Here is a 20,115-nt window from a genome sequence, read left to right as displayed (position 1 = left end):
TTTTGATCAGCCACGCCCCCTTTCATAACCAATGAACTGTTTGTGCTAGAAACTTGTATAAGGTGTCAGATTACTCGGCATAGAGTCCCTGTTTAACTGGTGATTGATTACCCCGCCCCTTTTTATTAGCCCCGCCCCTTTTACTAACTTGTGAACTGTTTGTCCTAGAGACTTGTATGAGGTGTCTGTGAACTCAGCAGAGTGTCCCTGTTTAACTGGTGAGTGATTACCCCACCCCTTTTGATAAGCCACGAGAATGACGAACCAGAGGCAAGCACACAATCAAAATTTCTTTAGAAATTTTCTAGTTTGTAATATTATACACTGACTGTAACCCAGGTTAAAAGAAAAACAGAAAAAATAAATAGAAATTGAGAATGTATTCAGTTCTATTTACCAAAGACAGCCAGCTTCCTCTGTAACTCGTCTCTCTCTTCAGTCACGTTCTTCAAAATGTCCTCTCCTGTCTTATCTTCAGAGCGATCAGAGAGAGCAGAAAGATAAACACATTTTAACGCAAACAAAATCTATTCAAAAGAGTATCTCCCTCATTAGTGTTTGGATATTCTTGTAAAAAAAGTGAGATTCCTTTAATATAAAGGGAAGTCATGAACAAAGATAAAAAAAAAACACCAGATTACAGACATGTTTATAATGTTTAAAAAGAAACATGCTTTTAACTTGGATAAAAAAAAATCTTTTAAGGCAATGCTTTCTTTTAATTTGATAATGATGTTCTCAGCAGTTCTCAACATGATGTTTTATTTCTACATTTAAAGCTGAACTTCCTTCCGTTACACAACTTCCCTAAACTTGTCTCGTTATGAGGCTGATGACAAACCACTACTTCTCTGGCACAACCAAACAATATTTGCACAATAATATGTTACTGTATGTAATAATACAATACATAATACATAATATTATGACAGTCTCAGTAGAGTGATCCCACTTGAACCCAGACTTGGTACAGACTGTTCTCAGAAAGGAATTTGGTGCTCCAGTATTTTGATTTGGTAATTAATTTACCAAGTCATGATTTCTGGAAAAGAGACTCTGCTTTTGAGTTTTTCAATTCAAACCACAAGGGGCCATTGCTCGGTGCAATTGCCCCGTGGCCCTAATAATAATAATCAGATTGTAAGTGTGAAATGTGGCGACACAATTTAACTCACAGAGAGTGAAGCGCAGTGAAATGTTGAGAGAAGCTTGAAGGACACACAAGAGTCCAAAGCTCAGGACAACAAGCCAGAACAGATTTCCCCCTGTGTGCAGAAATCAGACAGAAACATTAAAAAAAACAACCCAGCAATATTATCATTTTTAGGCAGCAAAGGCCTGATGATTGTTATGTGGAGCAAAAAAAAAAACTATCAAAAGTATTTTCATCTTCTGATTCAATATATGTAAAACATCTGTCATTTGTTGGAGTCATTTTAAAAAAATGATTTTTTATTTTATTTACACACATAAATAACTAAAACTAATTCCAAAAGTTTATTGTATATTTTAGTGTGAATCTGGATACAAGTTAGTGCAATTTAAGGCAAATGTGAAAACATTGACAACAACAGAATACATGTAGGTTTTTTTTTTAGCCTTGGCAGTGGTGTTTTGTTTCTTTCGTTTATTTATTTTGGGGAATTGTGTCTTTTTGTATCTTTTTTTAGTCATTTTGTCTTTTTTAAGTCATTTTGTGTCTTTTTATTCATTTTGTGTCTTTTAGTGTCTTTTTTTTAGTCATTTTGTGTCTTTTGTAGTTCTTTAGTCCAACATAAAATGTGACTTTGAATCTTTTTTTTAAACTTTCAAAACACTATCATGCTCAATAAAGAATTGTAAATGTTGCAAATGTGACCAAAGGTGTCAAATCTAACATATAAGAGGGTTCCATCCAGTTCTATCATTTTATACTAAATCTATTTGAGCTTGTCTCCAGGTTTACTTGGTATATCATCATCAAACTGAAACTGGCCTCATGGAGTTTACAGCCAGAACTTTAGAGGTAAATTTACAGTAGGGCTCCACGCTGCTTTGTTTTCTAGTCTGGATGGAGGCAACAAGTCTGGATTATTTGGAGCTTTTGGAGTCTCCACAGGGTTAAAACAAGACGCTTTGATGGAATTTATAAAAAATAAAAGATTTTCTTACCTGTACGTCTTTGTTGGTTGCTGAAAGTTCCATCGTTTTCATAAGTGATTTCCTCCGACATTTCCATGAAGCGGCTTCAAGTGGCACAAACACATCAATATTCTTCTACCATTCAATTTTTTCAGAACACTCTTAAGGTGTTAGATTTGCTGTGTTGGTGCGTCTTCCTCCTCACACTTTCAGAGTGTGTTCTGCACTGTAATGAACATTTTGTTTTTTCTCTGCATCAGGCCTCAATTGGAGAAGTTGCAGGTTGAGTCACTCGTGTAAAAATCCGTCATATCCTTTTAAACCCATATGTATTTATTCTCTCTCCATAAAAGGTGTTCTGGTTTTATTTGTCAGTTAAGATCCGCAATAACTGAGATTAATTATTTTGGTGGGTTAGTAAAGGTTAGTAAAAACTGATGAATATGAGGGTAAGTCAACAATATCAAACATTTATTTATTTACACTGCACTTTTGAGTACAAAATGCTTTTTTAAAAAGGTGACATGAAAAAGCAAAAACAAGACAAACAAATACAATGTAAAAGAGTAAAACACAACAATATGTAGACCATGGGTCTCAAACTCGCGGCCCGCGGGCCAATTGCGGCCCTCGTGACGATATTTTTTTGTAATTTTGTGTCTTTTTTTGGTAATTTTGTGTCTTTTTTTGGTAATTTTGTGTCTTTTTAATATAATTTTGTGTCTTTTTTTAATAATTGTGCGTCTTTTTAAAAAATAATTCTGTGTCTTTTTTTGGTCATTTTGTGTCTTTTTAAAATAATTTTGTGTCTTTTTTGAATAATTGTGCGTCTTTTTTTAATAATTGTGCATCTTTTTAAAAAATAATTCTGTGTCTTTTTTTGGTCATTTTGTTTCTTTTTTTGGGTCACTTTGTCTTTTTTAAAATAAATTTGTGTCTTTTTTGGTAATTCTGTGTATTTTTTGTCATTTTGTGTATTTTTTTGTCATTCTGTGTGTTTTTAAAGTAATTTAGTTTTTTTCTGTCAATTTGTCTTTTTTTTTTTTTGTAATTTTGTGTCTGTTTTTGGTCCGGTAAGAAATTTCCCAGCAGTATGTTGAGGGTAATAAAGGAGGAGAGATGTTTTTGGGTCCTTCATTGAGTCAGCTTCAAGTCAGTAAATTTGTTTGGCTGCACTGGGAATTTCATGTACAAACTTATTTTTATTCATGTAAATATGTTGGTTGTTGTTTACACTACAGTTCATTTCAAACGTTGGTAAATGTAAAACCTATTTTGGTGAAGGCATGGAGTGGAAAAATAGCTAATTGAGTTGAAAGGTCACTTCCACTAACATTTAGGGTACCAGGAAGGAAGGGTAAAGATCTGAGAAGAGACAATAGAACAGAAAAGACATGATAGGATGTGAAAAGAGAGGAAGTGAAGAAAAGGAAGAAGATAAAAAGGGAGACTAAAGAAGGAGACGATGAGAGAGAAAATAAGATGGCAAGGGAAGAGATGAATGAAGCAGAAAGTTTATGTTTCAATCCTGACATCTAGTGGTGACAGACAGAAATCACAGCACAGACAAACCTTTCTGCTTTGCTGAGACGTACTGATGTTTTAAAAACTGATGAAAGTCATTTTCTTAGCCTAGCTTTGAGTAAAGATTAATAAGTATCAGTATTAAACTTTGGAGTTTGGGGCTATTTTGTCGGTTTTTGACTCCTTTTCATTCTGCCTGTATATAAACCACGTAAAAATCTTTACCATGACCTCACCTATATGACCTGACTGTTATTTTTTTCATTTTGACTTACTGGATCAACATTTTGAACACACAAAAAACATTTTTTAAAAACCACACACAATTTTTTTATTACAAAAAACATAAAAAAGAGAACACACCAAAAACACACCCAAAATAATACAAAAAACACTCAAAACACACCAAAAACATATATTTTTTTACACAAATTGCAAAAAACCCCAAATAAAAACCCACAAAGAAATTACAAACACCCCCCCCCCATATTTTTTTTTTTACAAAAATCACAAAAACACATTAAAAAACAAAAATAATAATAAAAAACATATAATAACACATAAAAAAAACACAAAACCACACACAAAATATTCCAAACAAGAAAAATACTGGCACGGTGTTTGTAACAAAAATATAATGTAAGCATCACTGTAATTTTTGCATTTATCTTTTGTAAAAAAAAAAAAAAACTTTTTTCACTGTTAAATGTACTAAACACCATATCTCTAACAAAAATATACAGTAATATTTAATGGTAAAATCTTTAATTTATGCGGCATTTAATTTAAAAAAAAGTATTTTCTTGTCAATTATATGGCAGAACCGTGTTTCTTTTGTTGGAAAAACTTTTTATTTATACGGTAAAAAATGGAATAAAATGGGAATCTTAATCGTGAAATCAACAGTGTCGATATCTTTTTACCGTAGTATTAAAAAAGTTCTACCGTATTTATTACGGTAAAGTCCACTATTTATCTAAAACTATATATTTACTTCTGTTCATTTACTGTTAATGTATACAAAACTGCTAAGGTGTTGGCAGAAGAGAGATTGCATGCATGGTAATAAAATATAATAAAATACAATATATATATATGTATATATATATATATATATATATATATATATATATATATATACAGGGAACATGGATGGATGGATGGATATCCATTTTCTTATTTTCTTATCCGGGGCCGGGTCGCGGGGGCAGCAGATATACATATATATATGTATATATATATATATATATATATATATATGTTATTTTCAACTAAAAATGTACCTCCTGGAGCACTTCTGTTCTGGAAACTGCATATATATTTATATATATATATATAAAACTTGAAAATAACAGTATCATTCTGACATTTGACCATTTTTAAATACATTTTCGAGTCGTCACATTTGGCACCAAATCTGTCCAAACAAAAGTATCAACACAAGAATTGATGCAACAACTCAATTAAATGCTTCTAGACTTCCACCTTCTATCATTTTAATTAATAGGTTGACTTCTATGTGTCATCGGCTGTTGACCTGCTATCTCAGGTTCAGGTGTTATGGAGTCAATGCGCCATTTTCTTCTCACACATCCAAAAGTTTTCACTGTCACAATCGAAATCATTCCAGCTGTTTTTGTAACCGTAGTAATTTGTGAGAGCACAGTCTTCGTTTTTGCCTTGGTGAGAGTTGGGTTCTCCATCGAACCAGAACCTGAAACCAGAAACAAATGCGCTTTTAGCAGAGAAAGACAAAAAATATTATTTTTTAATTTAAAAAAAGCAGTGAATGGACAAATTAAAACAATAACTTATAGTCACAGTGGTTTGTTGACATTGATACGGTAATTTAATATGTAAGTAATAATTAGGGCCTCGGGTCAATCGCACCGAGCACTGGTCCCATCCAGCAATAGCTGTAGGGACCAGTGCTGCACTACTGTTATACTGTGGATTTCTTCTTCTTCCTCTTCCGGACGCAATTTCGTCCCGCTACTAGTCCTACAACTTGAAGAGTTGCAGGACAAATTATATGTCAAAACATGCGGTTTGATCGAGATCGGTGTGCTATTACTTTTCTCTACAGAATATGAATTTTTCTTAATAACTTTGGCCTCGCACGAGAGAAAATAGAGAGTCTTCAGGAAATGGATTAAATTGGTCAACTTATAATTGTTCTTTCATGTCAGAAAGCAGCTCATCAGTTATGTGAGTTAAATATTCGCTACGTCAGAACTTATTCGGACAAAATATTTCCATCTGCCAATTACATACACTATTTATCAAAAAAGAAAAAAAAAACACCTCAGGCGAGCGTAAAAACTTTTATGCGAATTTGGTGTTTCAAGCAAGCTTTTCTCATGCTGTGATGCAGATTTATTAGAGAGTGCTAAAAAAATACAACCTGGTCTCACAGGAATCACACTCAAATTTCCGTGAAACTGACACGGATTTGGCTACAATGCAAGTTAATGACAGTCATATCCCGTGGCTATTCCAACATACAAAGTGATAATGTTCATTCACTGAGTGAATATTAAGAAAATAAAACATATATTTCTCGCTAGAAATGTGATCAAAATCCATTTTTATGCAGAAACTAAGTCAAAATATTGATTTTTTCTAGCCTGGCTAACACCAGACCAAATCTCATTGGAGATTAGGTCTGGACACCTGCTGTTTATTTCTCCGTAGAGGAGGTGTGGTTTACGATCCTCCAGAGCCGTTTATTGGACGCTTAGAATGTCTATCAAAGCGTCTGTAGGTAGCTCTTAGCCAATCAGATCAGTTATACCAGATGACGTAGTAGAGCAACAGAGATGGATGTTTGTTGTGTGTGTGTCTGTGAGAGAGTGTTGTTTGCTGCTTTGCTTCTCCAGTTCTCGCTTTCTGCAAGATTATTTATTTTCACGCTTTATTCCCCCTCATGTCATTCAGCCACACACATCCACTGATTTTATGGGCAATAAACAAGCTGCTGCGGGCCTCTCGGCGGCTCCGCTGTCCGCGGTAGCGACGCTAATAGCTATTAGCCGCTAATAGCTATTAGCCGCTAGTGGCGCTAATAGCCGCTAGCGACGCTAATAGCCCCGCTACCATAACGCCGGTGATCTCAGCGGAGCCGCCGAGAGACCTTTCGCCTTTCAACTTTCGCTCTAAACTATTTAAAACACCATCTGCAGCTATAGAGAGTTTCGCGTCTGCAGCAGCCATGTTGGATCCGGAAAGCTTCCAAGTGCCGAGTAGTAGGCGTCATCGTCTCACCGTCCCTCCCCGCTCTGTGATTGGATCCCTAAAACAGGGCTACGAAACTGGCTTAGTTGCCAGACTGCCTGGAGGTTCGAAATTAAATTCGAGCGCGCAAGGCAGTCTGGGTATACCCAGGCTAGATTTTTTCACTAAAAATGAGAGAACTGTCCGCCATGTTTTTTGTTCTGACCGCCGGGACCTTGAAAGTCACGTGACTTGGAACAAACCAATAGGAACAAATATCCATGGAATAGCCACAGGATATGACTACGGGATATGATATATGATATGTCATTAACTTGCATTGTAGTGAAATCCGTGTCAGTTTCACGGTAATTTGACTGATTCCGTGGCTATTTCACGGATTTTGAGTTAAGCAAATCCGTGGCTATTTCACGGATTCCTGTGAGACCAGGTTCAGAAAATAATATGTGAACCTTGTGGTCAGCGGACTCCCATCCACCCATTTCCACACTCCCTCTGTGTCTCGGTCAGTCAGTCCAATCCAGGTGCGCATTCGGAAACGTCTTATGAATTCCTTGTTTACAAAGAGAAACACACTGTCACAGTTTCTCACAGCTTCTTTTCACACACATTCATAAACACACACACACACACACACACACACACACACCTGCTCTTCGTTGCTGTTGATGATCAGCAGGTCTGCGTCTCTCTGCTGACAGTCACTTCTGCTGTCCTGCCAGGATTTCGTCGATGAGGAAATGTAGTAGGAACTACCGTTGAAATGCTCCCATCCTTGGCGGGAATATTTAGGAGATGGGATTGGAGATAACAAACGGATTGAGGTGAATACACATATTATCTAGTATTATTATCTAGTAATTATATAGTATAAAATGCAATATTTTACACCAAATGAAACCCAGACAAGAAAAAATAACAGAAAAAATAAATGGAAATTGACAGTGTATTTTGTTTTACTTACCAAAGACAGCCAGCTCCGTCTTTAACTCGTCTCTCTCTTCAGTCAAGTTCCTGAAAATGTCCTCTGAGAGAGCAGAAAGATAAACACATTTTAACTGTGGTTCAAAACTGAGGTTATATCAGGTTGCTATTTTGACTGGAGAACAACTAACAGCCTGATATAACACTAAGGGCAAACAATATCTTAGTATGATTTTAGCATAAGAATATCTTCCTCATTTGTGTTTGGATATTCTTGTAAAATAAGTGAGATTCCTTTTGCATGAAGGGAAATCATGAACAAAGATAAAAACACCAGACTTTTCTTTTTAAACATTTATAACGTTACAGAGAAACATTACAAAGTTACACAGCTCAGTGAGTGTAGAGAGGAGGATTTGTTGAATGGTGGAATTACTATTTCCAGGTCTGTCACATGAATTCATGGGGCCCAGAAAGATATAATTGCATTACATTACATTCGGAAAGAGACATCTGTAATTGCACAGATAGACATAATTAGGGCCACGGGGCAATCGCACCGAGCACTGGTCCCATACAGCAGTAGCTGTAGGGACCAGCACTGGTCCCATACAGCACTGGTCCCATACAGCAGTAGCTGTAGGGACCAGTGCTTGTACTTAAGTCGCGAAAAACTGCCCAAAATTTTGCATTGAAGTGAATGGGACGGCCGAAAAAAAAAGAGCGAAAAAGAACAATAATTGGAGATTTTTAAACGTCTACTTCTCAGGCATAATTTCACCTAGAGACTCCATTTAAACTTTAAATAGTAGACACAAGTGTTGTGTATCGGTGTATTAATCCACGTTTCGATAGGTCATATAGTTTTTTTATCAATCCCTGTTCAATGACCATGATCATTTATGGATAAATTCTGAGATTATAATGGGTGTGTATTGCACGGAATGTTCGTGTCAGAGTGTGTGACATCATCGCCAGAGTGTAGAGGGAGAGAAGAAATTGTCAAAAAATAAATTTGAAAACTGCGCTCCAGGCCACAAATTCCACTCTACAGAAATAATTTATACATAGAAACGTAGGAAAATTAGTCTTCTCCCTCACAATCCTCTGGTAAAACTGTCAGAGTTATAGTTTGGGCGTAGGACGCACGGATGATCCACCAACATGCACCAACAGCCTCATTGGCTCCCATATTAAAAACGCCGGAAGATTTCTGAAAAAGGGAGATGTTTTTTTAGATCACTCTAACAAAGCTATTTTTTCATTTTTCTAAAAAAAACAAACATATGTAGATGTTCAGGAAGAACTCAGGACGCTCAAAGTGAAGTCGGATCAATGATAGGTATTATGGTTTTGCCAAAAATGCTTTCTGTTCGAGGCCAGAAATTCCAGTCTGTCCACCTCTGGCTGCTGTCACTGAAGCCGGAACAGGTGTCAGTTAATTCTGTTGATTGCTGTGATCTGATTGCCTTTGATCTTTGATGTGATTAAAGTTACAGATACACACACATGCGCGTAGCGCGCACACTCCTCACACATGCATACACATGCTTAAAACACACACACGCGCGCGCACACACACACACACACACACACACACACACACACACACACACACACAGGTAACTTTATGTGATTTTAATTACACACACATACACACACACACACACACACACACACACACAGGTAACTTTATGCGATTTTTGCTACACACACACACACACACACACACAAATGCACACGTAAGCGTGCACAGTCCTCCAGATACACGTTTCACACACTCACTCACAGACACACACACACACACACACACACACACACACACACACACATTTTGAGGTTAAAGGGCATAGTTTGAAATCTCTGAAGAATCTCATCATAGTGTACACACACCGGCAGTAGCCCCTGTGGCCCTTTCAGATTTTCCCCAGAGGACATTTTCTAGTTTTGTGTGCTTGCTTGCAAAAGCACACTAACTACTATTCACCGGGACTATTTTTATTCTTTCGTTTATTCTTCCGTTTCTTCCGTGTCATTTTTCGGTCGACTACCGACTACAAAATGCAGGATGATTTCTGAAAAAAGTAGATGTAACAGTTTTTTTAGATCGCTCTAACAAAGCTATTTTTTAATTTTTCTTAAAAAACCCCCGTATGTAGACGTTCAGGAAGAACTCAGGACGCTCAAAGTGAAGTCGGATCAATGATAGGTATTATGGTTTTGCCAAAAATGCTTTCTGTTCGAGGACAGAAATTCCACTCTGTCCACCTCTGTCTGCGGAAGTGTCTCCAACAGCAGTTAATTTCAGTTGATTGCTCTGCTCTGATTGGTCGACTCCACCTGGCCACCTGGTTGCTTAGCTACCAAAGCCTCCCTAACTGTCAGTTCACTCTAACTCAACAGACATGGCATTTCTTCATAAAACATGAGACCTTATAACTTGACCATACATTGTCCAATCTGCCTCAAACTTGTCATGCATGATGATGGTTCATCACTGACCAGTTCTACATAACAATATTTCATAAATTCCCGCCCTTTTTGATTAGCCACGCCCCCTTTCATAACCAATGAACTGTTTGTCCTAGAAACTTGTATAAGGTGTCAGATTACTCGGCATAGAGTCCCTGTTTAACTGGTTATTGATTACCCCGCCCCTTTTACTAACTTGTGAACTGTTTGTCCTAGAGACTTGTATGAGGTGTCTGTGAACTCAGCAGAGTGTCCCTGTTTAACTGGTGAGTGATTACCCCACCCCTTTTGATAAGCCACGAGAATGACGATCCAGAGGCAAGCACACAATCAAAATTTCTTTAGAAATTTTCTAGTTTGTAATATTATACACTGACTATAACCCAGGTAAAAAAGAAAAACAGAAAAAATAAATAGAAATTAAAAATGTATTTAGTGTTACTCACCAAAGACAGCCAGCTTTGTCTTTAACTCGTCTCTCTCTTCAGTCAAGTTCCTTAAAATGTCCTCTGAGAGAGCAGAAAGATAAACACATTTTAACTGTGGTTCAAAACTGAGGGTATATCAGGTTGCTATTTTGACTGGAGAACAACTTACAGCCTGATATAACACTAAGGGCAAACAATATCTTAGTATGATTTTAGCATAAGAATATCTTCCTCATTTGTGTTTGGATATTCTTGTAAAATAAGTGAGATTCCTTTTGCATGAAGGGAAATCATGAACAAAGATAAAAACACCAGACTTTTCTTTTTAAACATTTATGACGTTACAGAGAAACATTACAAAGTTACACAGCTCAGTGAGTGTAGAGAGGAGGATTTGTTGAATGGTGGAATTACTATTTCCAGGTCTGTCACATGATGCCATGGGGCCCAGAAAGATATAATTGCATTACATTACATTCGGAAAGAGACATCTGTAATTGCACAGATAGACATAATTAGGGCCACGGGGCAATCGCACCGAGCACTGGTCCCATACAGCAATAGCTGTAGGGACCAGTGCTTGTACTTAAGTCGCGAAAAACTGCCCAAAATTTTGCATTGAAGTGAATGGGACGGCCGAAAAAAAAAAGAACGAAAAAGAAGAATAATTGGAGATTTTTTAACGTCTACTTCTCCGGCATAATTTCACCTAGAGACTCCATTTAAACTTTAAACAGTAGACACAAGTCTTGTGTATCGGTGTATTAATCCATGTTTCGATAGGTCATATAGTTTTTTATCAATCCCTGTTCAATGACCATGATCATTTTTGGAGAAATTCTGAGATTATAATGGGTGTGTATTGCACGGAATGTTCGTGTCAGAGTGTGTGACATCATCGCCAGAGTGTAGAGGGAGAGAAGAAATTGTCAAAAAATAAATTTGAAAACTGCGCTCCAGGCCACAAATTCCACTCTACAGAAATAATTTATACATAGAAACGTAGGAAAATTAGCCTTCTCCCTCACAATCCTCTGGTAAAGCTGTCAGAGTTATAGTTTGGGCGTCGGACGCACAGATGATCCACCAACATGCACCAACAGCCTCATTGGCTCCCATATTAAAAACGCCGGAAGATTTCTGAAAAAGGGGGATGTAACAGTTTTTTTAGATCGCTCTAACAAAGCTATTTTTTCATTTTTCTAAAAAAAACAAACATATGTAGACGTTCAGGAACAACTCAGGACGCTCAAAGTGAAGTCGGATCAATGATAGGTATTATGGTTTTGCCAAAAATGCTTTCTGTTCGAGGCCAGAAATTCCAGTCTGTCCACCTCTGGCTGCTGTCACTGAAGCCGGAACAGGTGGCAGTTAATTCTGTTGATTGCTTTGATCTGATTGCCTTTGATCTTTGATGTGATTACAGTTACAGATACACACACACACACACATGCGCGTAGCGCGCACACTCCTCACACATGCATACACATGCTTCAAACACACACGCGCGCACACACATATGAGGGGCATTTTATGCCAGCACAATATACTAAAACGCGTGTACAGCGCCTATGCGATGACATCAAACGTCTAACGTGCGCGTGTAAATTCCATTCACTTTCAATGGACAGACAGGCGTCACGTAGGCGTCACGCAGACGCTGTACACGCGTTGTTGCGCATACGCCTACGTGACGGCTGCGTGACGGGTGAACTACGCCTCAAATACGTGACATGAAGACCCGCGTGACTGTTAAGTGCAATTCTACATAGGCGTACAGACACGCATATTGCGAGTACACCAGATAACATGGGTGACGGGTGAAAAGTGCCACGAGCGAACGTAGTGGACGCCTGTGTGTGTGTGTGTGTGTGTGTGTGTAACGCGTGTACGCCTATAACAGTTCAGCTGTTACACAGAGTCTCAGCTTCATACGGGGTTGTGAAAGCAGAACTTATAGATGAACTCCAAGCCCCCACAGAGCTGTCAGGATATTTCTATCATTTTCAGGCCCGTTTTTATTTTCTTGATGATATTTAATGATAGCAAGGGTGAAAGGGATAATTAAAATAATTTCAGCTACTTAAAAATAGTAATAGGCTACTAAAGTGCGACGCTCACAGCCAGTTCCCAGTTCGCTCTTGGACATACAGTTCATTCGACGCACCGCGTCGTGCTTTATTTCTCACAACGGCTGGCGGCTCAACCTTAAACAGTACAAGTAAACACTGGCGTGAGACAACAGTAAGATTAAAGGCCGGTGTTGTGTCCTTACTGGTTTCCACACTAACTGGTTGCTGTAGGATATGATCTGCGCATGTTCTGTTACGCATGAGCTGTCCGTGGTACTGAAACAACAATCGCCGTTAATGTGAGGATTCTGTCTGATGTTATGCTGTTCCTTAACACCTTATCTACTGTTTGGGTTCATCTGTAGTCGGCACTTTGTGCAATAAAATGATTTATTGTGCCGTGCGATAGAGCCGATACGCATGTTTTGTCTTTACTGTTGTATTGTGTACAGCCTTTATAGAGCTCTGTTGGGAGAGCTTGTGTACGGAAGCGCATTGCATTCACTGGATTAAAAAAAAATAGACACCTTTTCTCGTAATTACGAGATCCTGATCTCATAATTACGAGATCCTAGTAAGATAAAGAAAAAGGAAACGTCTGTAAATCCTCTCTCAGTGGCAATGATGGCGCTATCGCAGTTAATCTGCTACTACTACCTTCTCGGTTTGAGATACTGGGAAATACTGATGGTATTAATATTAGTATGTCAACACTGCGTGACAAAAAAAGTCCTGTATTAATAAATACTTATTATCAAGCATAAAAAAGAGGGAAAAGTATCATCATGCACTAGTATAGGCTACTGTTCTCTGAACCATGCACGGTTCACATTTATTAACATAGTTATTATTATTGATTATTAATCATAATCAAAACTAATGCCGGCGGGTGAGTCTGATGTTTGGGAAGGCCACATGTTATACAGAGCGCCGGGCAGAAGTTGACCGGGCGGAGCCCGGTCACCGGTGCTGCTGATCGCTTCTGAAGTAAGCTACTTTCATGTTGTTTATCTCATCACCATGGCAATGCAGTAGCTGCATCATAATAAATCCCTGGAATATGGGGGAAGCTTGCTCGCGATCGCAGCTCCTTTGATGAGAACGCGCACAGAGCACAAAGCTCAGAACCGGACAATGCTCGGCTGATGCTTAATGAACTGTATGTCCAAGCGCATAAAATTACTCAAAAAAGCATCCTTATTCATTGGACAGGTCCGCATGGCTACTTAATATTCAATTTGTACATTACAGCTGATGCGTAATGAACTGTATGTCCAAGAGCGAACTGGGAACTGGCTGTGAGCGTCGCACTTTAGTAGCCTATTACTATTTTTAAGTAGCTGAAATTATTTTAATTATCCCTTCCACCCTTGCTATCATTAAATATCATCAAGAAAATAAAAACGGGCCTGAAAATGATAGAAATATCCTGACAGCTCTGTGGGGGCTTGGAGTTCATCTATAAGTTCTGCTTTCACAACCCCGTATGAAGCTGAGACTCTGTGTAACAGCTGAACTGTTATAGGTGTACACGCGTTACACACACACACAGGCGTCCACTACGTTCGCTCGTGGCACTTTTCACCCGTCACCCATGTTATCTGGTGTACTCGCAATACGCGTGTCTGTAAGCACGCCTATTAATCAGACTTTATGCTGGCACAGGCGACGCATTCTAGGCGTTTAAGTATAGTGTGCTGGCATAAAATACCCCTCATACACACACACACACACACACACACACACACACACAAACACACAGGTAACTTTTTGTGATTTTAATTACACACACTTACACACACACACACACACACAGGTAACTTTATGCGATTTTCGCTACACACACACACAAATGCACGCGTAAGCGTGCACAGTCCTCCAGATACACGTTTCACACACTCACTCACACACACACACACACACACACACACATTTTGAGGTTAAAGGGCATAGTTTGAAATCTCTGAAGAATCTCATCATAGTGTACACACACTGGCAGTAGCCCCCGTGGCCCTTTCAGAATTTCCCCAGAGGACAGTTTCTAGTTTTGTGCGCTTGCTTGCAAAAGCAGACTAACTACTATTCACCGGGACTATTTTTATTCTTCCGTTTATTCTTCCGTTTCTTCCGTGTCATTTTTCGGTCGACTACCGACTACAAAATGCAGGATGATTTCTGAAAAAAGTAGATGTAACAGTTTTTTTAGATCGCTCTAACAAAGCTATTTTTGTATTTTTCTTTTAAAAAAACGTATGTAGACGTTCAGGAAGAACTCAGGACGCTCAAAGTGAAGTCGGATCAATGATAGGTATTATGGTTTTGCCAAAAATGCTTTCTGTTCGAGGACAGAAATTCCACTCTGTCCACCTCTGTCTGCGGAAGTGTCTCCAACAGCAGTTAATTTCAGTTGATTGCTCTGCTCTGATTGGTCGACTCCACCTGGCCACCTGGTTGCTTAGCTACCAAAGCCTCCCTAACTGTCAGTTCACTCTAACTCAACAGACATGGCATTTCTTCATAAAACATGAGACCTTATAACTTGACCATACATTGTCCAATCTGCCTCAAACTTGTCATGCATGATGATGGTTCATCACTGACCAGTTCTACATAACAATATTTCATAAATTCCCGCCCTTTTTGATTAGCCACGCCCCCTTTCATAACCAATGAACTGTTTGTCCTAGAAACTTGTATAAGGTGTCAGATTACTCGGCATAGAGTCCCTGTTTAACTGGTGATTGATTACCCCGCCCCTTTTTATTAGCCCCGCCCCTTTTACTAACTTGTGAACTGTTTGTCCTAGAGACTTGTATGAGGTGTCTGTGAACTCAGCAGAGTGTCCCTGTTTAACTGGTGAGTGATTACCCCACCCCTTTTGATAAGCCACGAGAATGACGATCCAGAGGCAAATAGAAAAATAGAAATTAAAAATGTATTTAGTTTTACTCACCACAGACAGCCAGCTTTGTCTTTAACTCGTCTCTCTCTTCAGTCACGTTCTTTAAAATGGCCTTTCCTGTCTTATCTTCAGAGCGATCAGAGAGAGCAGAAAGATAAACACATTTTAACGCAAACAAAATCTATTCAAAAGAGTATCTCCCTCATTAGTGTTTGGATATTCTTGTAAAAAAAAGTGAGATTCCTTTAACATGAAGAGAAGTCATGAACAGAGAGATAAAAAATTAAAAAAAAACAGATTGCAGACATGTTTATAATGTTTAAAAAGAAACATGCTTTTAACTTGGATAAAAAAAATATTTTAAGGCAAGAGATAAAGAAAAACTCAGAACTCTTGATCTTTGACTGTAATTTTTGCTATCTTTTAATTTGATAATGATCTTATCAGCAGTTCTCAACAGGATGTTTTATTTTTAGATTTAAAGATGAACTTCCTTCTGTTACACAACTTCCCTCAACTTGACTCGTTATGAGGCTGATGACAAACCACTACTTCTCTGGCACAACCAAACAATATTTGCACAATAATATGTTATTGTATGTAATAATACAATACATAATACATAATATTATGACAGTCTCAGTAGAGTGATCCCACTTGAACCCAGACTTGGTACAGACTGTTCTCAGAAAGGAATTTGGTGCTCCAGTATTTTTGATTTGGTAATTAATTAACCGCATCATGATTTCTAGTAAAGAGACTCTGCTTTTGAGTTTTTCAATTCAAACCACAAGGGGCCATTGCTTGGTGCAATTGCCCCTTGGCCCTAATAATAATAATCAGATTGTAAGTGTGAAATGTGGAGACACAATTTAACTCACAGAGAGTGAAGCGCAGTGAAATGTTGAGAGAAGCTTGAAGGCCACACAAGAGTCCAAAGCTCAGGACAACAAGCCAGAACAGATTTCCCCCTGTGTGCAGAAATCAGAAAGAAACATTAAAAAAAACAACCCACCAATATTATAATTTTTAGGCAGCAAGGCCTGATGATTGTTATGTGGAGCAAAAACCCAACAACTATCAAAACAATTTTCATCTTCTACTCTGATTTAATATATGTACAACATCTGTCATTTGTTGGAGTCGTTTTTAAAAAATATATATTTCTTTATTTACACACATAAATAACAAAAATTACAAAAGTTTATTGTATATTTTAGTGTGAATCTGGATAAAAGTTAGTACAATTTAAGGCAAATGTGAAAACATTGACAACAACAGAATACATGTAGGTTTTTTTTAGCCTTGGCAGCGGTGTTTTGTTTCTTTCATTTATTTATTTTGGGGCATTTTTCTGTATAGCTTGGTGTATTATACAAGTATTTTCATGATGTGGCGACAGGATTCTTTAGATACTATCTAATGTAGCTGATAAAAGTCTCTTCTGTAGACCCAAGCAAGAGTAGCTGCTTAATCAACTAATGGGAATACTAACAAATACAAATACTGGAGTCCACTTTGGCTCCAACATCACAAACATCCTTTATGAGCATATCTGTGGAAATCTGACCAAATTTGTATGTGTGCTAACTGAAAAAATCCCTACAAATCTTATCTATTCTGTTTCATAAAACTGTAAAAGTCTGAAGAACACGGATGATTTTAATTGTCATTACTTAGTAACAAGATCTTAACTCTATGTAGTCTTGGGCTATTTTGTCCATTTATGAAACATTTTCATGTCTTTTTGATGTCTTTTTTTAGTCATTTTGTGTCTTTTAGTGTCTTTTTTTGTCATTTTGTGCCTTTTAGTGTCTTTTTTGTCATTTTGTGTCTTTTTTTAGTCATTTTGTGTCTTTTTTTGGTAATTTTGTGTATTTTTTAGTCCTTTAGTTCAACATAAAATGTGATTTTGAATCTATTTTTTACTTTCAAATTTATCATGCTCAGTAAAAAAAATTAAATTGCTTTTGGAGACTCCAGAGGGTTAAAACAAGACGCTTTAATGGAATTTAAAAAAAAAGAAAGGATTTTCTTACCTTTACGTCTTTGTCGGTTGCTGAAAGTTCCATCGTTTTCATAAGTGATTTCCTCCGACATTTTCATGAAGCGGCTTCAAGTGGCACAAACACATCAATATTCTTCTACCATTAAATTATTTCAGAACACTCTTAAGGTGTTAGATTTGCTGTGTTGGTGCGTCTTCCTCCTCACACTTTCAGAGTGTGTTCTGCACTGTAATGAACATTTAGTTTTATCTCTGCATCAGGCCTCAATTGGAGAAGTTGCAGTTTGAGTCACTCGTGTAAAAATAGAAATCCTTCACTTTCAGATAATTGGAGCGTCGTATCCTTTTATACGAGTATCTTTACATTTACATTTGTTAACATTTATTTATTTACACCGCGCTTTTGAGTACAAAATGCTTTTTTAAAAAGGTGACATGAAAAAGCAAAAACAAGACAAACAAATACAATGTAAAAGAGTAAAACTAAACAATATGTAGACCATGGGTCTGAAACTCGCGGCCCGTGGGCCAATTGCGGCCCTCGTGACGATATTTTTTTGTAATTTTGTGTTTTTTTTTGTAATTTTGTGTCTTTTTTAAATAATTTTGTGTCTTTTTTTAATAATTGTGCGTCTTTTTAAAAAATAATTCTGTGTCCTTTTTTGGTCATTTTGTTTCTTTTTTAAGTAATTTAGTTTGTCATTTTGTGTCTTCTTTGGTCATTTTGTATCTTTTTTTGGGTCACTTTGTCTTTTTTAAAATAAATTTGTGTCTTTTTTGGTAATTCTGTGTGTTTTTAAAGTAATTTTGTGTGCTTGCTTGCAAAAGCACACTAATTTAGTTTAATTTTGTGTATTTTTTTGGTCCGGAAAGAAATTTCCCAGCAGTATGTTGAGGGTAATAAAGGAGGAGAGATGTTTTTGTGTCCTTCATTGAGTCAGCTTCAAGTCAGTAAATTTGTTTGGCTGCACTGGGAATTTCATGTACAAACTTCTTTTTATTAATCTAAATATGTTGGTTGTTGTTTACACTGCAGTTCATTTAAAACGTTGGTAAATGCAAAACATATTTTGGTGAAGGCATGGAGTGGAAAAATAGCTAATTAAGTTGAAAGATCACTTCCACTAACATTTAGGGTACCAGGAAGGAAGGGTAAAGATCTGAAAAGAGACAATACAACAGAAAAGACATGATAGGATGTGAAAAGAGAGGAAGTGAAGAAAAGGAAGAAGATGAAAAGGGAGACTAAAGAAGGAGACGATGAGAGAGAAAATAAGATGGCAAGGGAAGAGATGAATGAAGCAGAAAGTTTATGTTTCAATCCTGACATCTAGTGGTGACAGACAGAAATCACAGCACAGACAAACCTTTCTGCTTTGCTGAGACGTACTGATGTTTTAAAAACTGATGAAAGTCATTTTCTTAGCCTAGCTTTGAGTAAAGATTAATAAGTATCTGTATTAAACTTTGGAGTTTGGGGCTATTTTGTCGTTTTTTGACTCCTTTTCATTCTGCCTGTATATAAACCACATAAAAATCTTTACCATGACCTCACCTATATGACCTGACTGTTATTTTTTTCATTTTGACTTACTGGATCAACATTTTGAACACACAAAAAACATTTTTTAAAAACCACACCCAATTTTTTTATTACAAAAAACATAAAAAAGAGAACACACCAAAAACACACCCAAAATAATACAAAAAACACTCAAAACACCAAAAACATATGTTTTTTTACACAAATTGCAAAAAACCCCAAATAAAAACCCACAAAGAAATTACAAACACCCCCCCCCCCCCCCCCCCCATATTTTTTTTTTTTACAAAAATCACAAAAACACATTAAAAAACAAAAATAATAATAAAAAACATATAATAACACATAAAAAAAACACAAAACCACACACAAAATATTCCAAACAAGAAAAATACTGGCACGGTGTTTGTAACAAAAATATAATGTAAGCATCACTGTAATTTTTGCATTTATCTTTTGTAAAAAAAAAAAATACTTTTTTCACTGTTAAATGTACTAAACACCATATCTCTAACAAAAATATACAGTAATATTTAATGGTAAAATCTTTAATTTATGCGACATTTAATTTCAAAAAAAATATTTTCTTCTCAATTATATGGCAGAACCGTGTTTCTTTTGTTGGAAAAACTTTTTATTTATACGGTAAAAAATGGAATAAAATGGGAATCTTAATCGTGAAATCAACAGTGTCGATATCTTTTTACCGTAGTATTAAAAAAGTTCTACCGTATTTATTACGGTAAAGTCCACTATTTATCTAAAACTATATATTTACTTCTGTTCATTTACTGTTAATGTATACAAAACTGCTAAGGTGTTGGCAGAAGAGAGATTGCATGCATGGTAATAAAATATAATAAAATACAATATATATATATGTATAT

At 36.9% G+C, this 20,115-nt stretch overlaps 1 long non-coding RNA gene across 1 annotated transcript; it reads right to left on the bottom strand.

The window, feature by feature from the left end:
- Positions 1 to 432: 432 nt before the first annotated feature.
- Positions 433 to 2,295, bottom strand: LOC131959072 (uncharacterized). Its single transcript, XR_009389378.1, has 3 exons — positions 2,152 to 2,295; positions 1,176 to 1,265; positions 433 to 472 (listed from the first exon to the last, which is right to left on the bottom strand). It is a non-coding gene; the product is annotated as an uncharacterized LOC131959072 (long non-coding RNA).
- Between the last annotated feature and the right edge of the window lie 17,820 nt (positions 2,296 to 20,115).

This window comes from Centropristis striata, chromosome 21, assembly GCF_030273125.1.
Source record: "Centropristis striata isolate RG_2023a ecotype Rhode Island chromosome 21, C.striata_1.0, whole genome shotgun sequence".
Lineage (NCBI taxonomy): Eukaryota > Metazoa > Chordata > Actinopteri > Perciformes > Serranidae > Centropristis > Centropristis striata.
Note: the sequence above shows the minus strand (reverse complement) of the source record. Positions and strands in the feature narration are given on the sequence as shown.